Source organism: Rhinopithecus roxellana, chromosome 1 (assembly GCF_007565055.1).
Source record: "Rhinopithecus roxellana isolate Shanxi Qingling chromosome 1, ASM756505v1, whole genome shotgun sequence".
NCBI lineage: Eukaryota > Metazoa > Chordata > Mammalia > Primates > Cercopithecidae > Rhinopithecus > Rhinopithecus roxellana.
This window is the reverse complement of record NC_044549.1, coordinates 50,993,172-50,999,171: the sequence shown is the minus strand read 5'-3', so window position 1 is coordinate 50,999,171 and position 6,000 is coordinate 50,993,172. Positions and strand designations below refer to the sequence as shown.

The 6,000-nt window shown below is 46.2% G+C and overlaps 1 protein-coding gene across 4 annotated transcripts in view; it reads left to right on the top strand.

Moving 5' to 3' along the window:
* Positions 1 to 5,274: 5,274 nt before the first annotated feature.
* The window catches only part of NR2C2 (nuclear receptor subfamily 2 group C member 2), a 96,064-nt gene continuing 95,338 nt past the window's right edge, over positions 5,275 to 6,000 (top strand). The window contains exon 1 of one of the 4 annotated variants that reach the window (XM_030941077.1): positions 5,275 to 5,592. The gene's annotated coding sequence lies outside the window, so the exon portion shown is untranslated. The remainder of the gene's footprint in view (positions 5,593 to 6,000) is intronic. The other 3 variants (XM_030940068.1, XM_030937080.1, XM_030938191.1) reach the window with 3 other exon arrangements.

Sequence of the window (6,000 nt, the reverse complement as noted above, 5' to 3'; positions counted from 1 at the left end):
AAACAGGCTAATACCATCTACTTCACAAGGTTATAATAAGATTAAACAGGATAAGGTGTTAAGTGTAAGGAATATGCAATCTGGTGTTCAGAGATTATATCTGTCTGTCCAGATTCCATACTTTTTTTTTCCCCTGAGACAGGGTCTTGCTCTGTCACCCAGGCTGGAGTGCAGTGGCACAACCATGGCTTATTGCAGCCTTGGCCTCCCTACCTCCCTAGCCTCAAGCAATCTTCCTATCTCAGCCTCCTGAGTAGATGAAACTACAGGGGCAGGCCACCCCCAACTATGAAACTACAGGGGCAGGCCACCCCCAACTAATTTTTGTATTTTTTAGTGGAGACGGTGTTTCGCCATGTTGCCCACGCTGGTCTCAAACTCAGGCAATCCACCTGCCTCAGTCTTCCAAAGCACTGGGATTACAGGTGTGAGCCACCGTACCTGGCTCAGATTCCACAGTTAAAAAAAGGGGGTAGGGGATGGGTGGCTAACAGCAAGTATGTGAGGTTTAAAAGTTTATTTTACAACCATGTAATTGTACAAATGATATAAACAGAAGTCAGATAAAATTATTGGTACATATATAGTAATAAAGCATAAATTATTAAAGAAAATTTGATACATAAGTACTTATAAAGGCAATTAAGCTTCCCCAGTCTATGGGAATACAAGTTTCCAACAATTAATTTACATTACAAAAAAGGAAAACCATTATTTATGCTATCACAAAAGCAATACCCTTACAAATAAAAATAATCTCCGCTTGATATTAGTAATTTGAAAAACTTAGCACATCTAGAACTATTACTTAATCAAAACTTTTCATTGACTCAACATCTATCACTTAAATGCAGATGCAAAATAACTTTGCATGGCAAACATGTTTACTCTGTGCTAATGAAACTATGAAATAGTTCCTGCTCTCAAGTTCACAGACAAGTTAATCAGTGATTGACTACAGAACAGACTGGTGAATGTTACAAAAAAAAAGACCTGCCCAGGGGACCACTAGGGGTGGAGGAAGAACACCTGGGTCTCACTCACTGGGCACTTAGTGCTTTCACTTTTATCTGTAAACCAGGGGACAATTTTATTAATATTGTATGAATACACTTCTACTGGGAAAAGCATTCATTCAACAGATGCCCACTACATACTCTATACCAGGTATTGTGTTAAAGGCTGAAACAGGGAAGGACAAGGTACATCCTACGGGGACTTGTAGTGTGGGCAGGTGCTGAGCTAATGCACACACACAAGGACTGGGTACTGCCAGATATTTATCATTGCTCCAAAGCAAGGACCTGTCTCTCTGAATGAATAATCTCCGGCATGGTAAAATAGTTAACTGTATTTCAAAAGGTGCAACAAAACTTTTTTGGCTTTGTTGTGCAGGTTTCAAACTGATCAATGGTTCAGGCCTGGAGTATGCATCAGAATTATCTGTGAAGCTCAGTGAAAGTGCTGATGCGAGACCACCCAAAGCTTACTGCTTCAGAACCACTGGGGACCTTGCAGTTCTGATGTGCACGCCTAGTCCTTGCAGTTCTGATGTGCACGCCTAGTCCAAGAATCCTTTAAAGGCTGATAAAGCAATCTTGAAACCACTGTCAATGCAAAAGTGGATGCTCATTAATAAGAACTCAAAAAATAAAGTACAGCTAGTATAAGACCATCCAAGTGTTAGAAAGCTACTTTCTAACTATAAAGTTCTACCCAAAAAGACTTGCAGTCAAAAAAGCCAGCCAAAAAAAAAAAAAAAAGGGCACCACAGCAGTGCTAACTTCAACGTGCAAAGGCCTATGTGCTAGTATTGCAAGCAATCTGTGTGCATGTGTACATATGCATGTTTTCAGGAGAAAAAAAGCCAATTAAGGTTATGAATTCTTGCTACTATTTTAATATTAAACCTTTAAGTGAAAATTTATTGAACACTATTACAAATGTGGCAAACTGACATAGCTGGTTTACTGCACAAACTTTAATGTCAAAGGGACTAGATCAGAGCCCCAGTCTCACTTATTGGACCTATAACACTGTACAGGTCGCTTAACTCATCTGGGCCACAGTTTCTGCACCTCAGGAAAATGGAAGTAACTGCTTCATTTTACAGAGCTATTAAATGAAAGAAATGAGAAAACTATAAACCAACATCGAAGCCTTAATTATTGCTTAGTATTTAAAGTCCAGTATAATTGCAATGTTTTTAATAAAAAAACTCATTGATAGGTGAATTTTTACAATGTATCTAGAAGCAGCATTTAACATTAAAAACTTAATTTTTGAAAGAGTATACAACCAGGCAGGGTGCGGTGGCTCACGCCTGTAATCCTAACACTTTGGGAGGCCAAGATGGGAGGATCATTTAAGGCCAGGAGTTCGAGACCAGCCTGGTCAACACAGCGAGACCCCAACTATTTTTTTTCTTTTTTGAGACAGAATTTCACTTGTCACCCAGGCTAGAGTGCAATGGTGCGATCTCAGCTCACTGCAACATCCACCTCCTGGGTTCAAATGATTCTCCTGTTGTAGCCTCCCAAAGTAGCTGGAATTACAGGTGCCTGCCACCACGTGTAGCAATTTTTTTTTATATTTTTAGTAGAGATGGGGTTTTACCATGTTGGCCAGGCTGGTGTTGAACTCCTGACCTCAGGTGATCCACCCACCTCACCCTCCCAAAGTACTGGGATTACAGGCATGAGCCACCATGCTCAGCCAATGCCATCTATTAAAAAAAGAGTACACAACCACAAGGCACTGGGCCAAATGCAGTTTCCATGTTTGCAAGGATTTACCATCGAAATATTAGGTTGGTACAAAAGTTAATTTCCAGACTGCAAATTTTAAATCATTGTAACTAGGCTCAAACGTATTTTATTAATGAAAACAGGAACCATTACAGTCAACACACTTTGGCCAATGAGAAATAAGTTTATTTATTCCTGTAGCATAAAGATCCATGCTTCAGGATTTGAGAAACTCTTGGAAAGCATTTTCTGCATCCTGCTGAAGTGTTTTCCCTGCAAAAAGCTCTCAAGATGCTAGAAGAAGTGGTAGTCAGTTGGCGAAAGGTCAGGTGAATATAAAGGATGAGGCAAAACTTCGTAGTTCAATTCCTTCAACTTTTGAAGCATTGGTTGTGGGCCATGCAGTCAGGTGTTGTCATGAAGAAGAATTGGGCCCTTTCTGTTGACCAATGCCGGCTGCAGGCATTGCAGTTTTCAGTGCATCTGATCAATTTGCTGAGTATACTTCTCAGATGTAATGGTTTCGCCAGGATTCAGAAAACTGTAGTGGATCAGACTGGCAGCAGACCACCAAACAGTGACCATGACCTTTTTTTGGTGCAAGTTTGGCTTTGGGAACTGCTTTGGAGCTGCTTCTTGGTCCAACCACTCAACTGGCTGTTGTATAAAATCCACTTTTCATTGCATGTCACAATCTGATTGAGAAATGGTCTGCTGTTGTTGCGCAGGATAAAAGAAAACTACACTTCAAAACAATAGTTTTGATTTTCACTCAGCTCATGAGGCACCCATTTATCACGCTTTTTCACCTTTCGACCCTAATGACCCTAGAAGAGTAAACGCTGAGTGCTTCTGCAATTTTTCATGTAGTTCTATGATTGCTCTCAATTGGTCGTTGTCAACTTCCCATGGCTCGCCATCATGTTCCTCATTTTCAAGGCTCTCTCCTTTGCAAAACTTCTTAAGCCACCACTGAACTGTATGTTTGTTAGTGGTTCCTGGGCCAAATGTGTTACTGATGTTTTGAGTTGTCTTCGCTGCTTTATGACCGATTTTGAACTCGAATAAGAAAACTGCTCCAATTTTTTGATGTTAGACAAAAAGTATATTCTAAAATAAACAGCAAGTAATAAGTCATTAGCAAAAAAAATAAAGTGAGAACTGTGCATTAAAATGATCCACATTTAAGAATGTATTCCAATATCAAACAGCAAATTTCAACAATGCAAAAACTGCAATTGCTTTTGCATCTCAGGCACATCACTTGACCGTTCTAGTTTTCACCCACTTCACCCCTAAAATCGGAAAAGCTTTCCGCAGCAAAAAAATTTGACCACATTCTCTCAAGGCCCCTTCCAATTTCAAGATCCGTGCTTCACCATGACAAAACGAACCTAGTTCTTTTCCCAATTTTTCAAGGTGAGAAAAAGGAGGAAGGGGAAATAGGTGTGTTTAAGACATTTCTTACCAAATAGAAATATTATAAGACTATGGGAAAAAAAAATACTAAAAGTTGGAGTCATCCTGATAAAAACCCAAATGGATACTGTGTGAAAAAAACAATCAAACAAAAACATCCATTCTGGAGTCAATATTTATTCTTAATAAGAAAGAAAACTGAAGGAAAAAAAATCAGTTAGTACAAGATCTGCAGCCTGTAGCCTAAACACTTCAAGGCATTTAGAATAAATAAGGGCTGCGCCTTCCCAGCCAAGTTAAAACCACAAGAAAGAAATATGTAAGGAAAACCTACAGCCCAAAAGTTTACGATCAAGACAGGCCTTTTTCTTCATATAAATATAAGTAATGCTGCTAAAAGCTGCTTTACACATCCCTACCTATTACCATTCACTACTTCCAAATCTCGAGGAGGGGCATGGAATTACACAAGCTCTGGACCGTATGTTTACTAATAAACCAAAAATTATAGGTTCTGGGACGTTTCAACACTTCACCTGAGATGGCCAGAGCGGGCGCATCTTTAGACCTTTAAAAGCTAAATTAAAAACTACCTGTACCGAGGAAGGGCCGAAAGAGCTCAATACCCACCCAATATAACCCTCACTTCCGACCTACAGACGCTCTGCTGAGCGGCTGGGTGAATCTGTCGCGCCAGCCAGGGCCCGGCTTCTTCCATCAACAGACACTTTGCGAGCCTTCCAGAGGCCTCGGCTAAGCGGGAGGCCAGGGTGGAAGCCGCCACTGCGAGGACGGTCCCCACCCAGCCGCGAGAAGCTCGCGGTTCCCCGGAGGGGCGGGCCTGCTTCCGGGTAACCGTGCGCGACGTCCACGACTTTTTAGGACGACCAGCCCTTCAGCCTCTAGGCCCCGACGCCTGCGCCATTTAAGCCACACATCCGCCCGCCCGGCCGCAGTCACCGCTACCCGGGGCCCCGCAACCCACGGGCCGGATGGACCGAGCGCCGGCCGCGGCGTTCCGGTGCGCGCGCGCGCCTCAGCCAATCGCGTGCTCGCCCGCCCCCCGCCGCCGCGGCGAGGCTGGCGCTGGGAAGAGGAAGAAGAACATTCGCCCTCCTCCTACCAGCGCGCGGGCGGCGGCGGCGGCGGCACCGGGGTCACGAACTCTGACCTTTCACTGACAAAAACAATAACAAACCCCCCCTTCTTCGCGACCTCGGCGGCGCCCCCGGGCCCGTCCCCGCCACCCCGCTCCCACCTCGACGTCTCGTCTCTCGCCCGCTGCCCCGCGAGCCCGCGGCCCCCGGGCTCCCGCCATCCGCCGACGCCGGGAGCCCGGGCTCCCCTCGCACTGCCCTCCGCGCCGGGGGCCGCCCGCCGCAGACACGGGACCCGCTTCGAGGCCGCTTTGGCGCCAAATCCTGAGGTAAAATTGAAAGAGGGTCGGGCGGGCTCGGGCCGACGGCGGAGGGGGCGGGCCTGGCGCGCGGACATGGAGGCGCCGCGGCGGCGGCTGAACCTGACCCTTTTACCTTTGCCACGGGGTGGCGGCGGCGGCGCCCGGCGCTTTGCATAGTGGGCCGGGCCGCTCCCCTCCCCTCCCCGCCCGCGGCCGGGCGAAGCGAGCGGGTTCCCCCTGACCGGCCCGGCCGGCGCAAGGGTGGGGGCGGAGGGGGAATGGCCGCGGCCCCGCCTCACAGTTGGCCCTCCGCCAGCGCCGCCATTTTGTTCTCGACGGAGATGGCTCTGGCTGGGCGGGCTCCCTTCCTCCTTATCCTTCTCCTCCCTCCTGCAGTCCCTTCTTCCCTCTCTCCCGGGCTTTTCACCCCTCCGC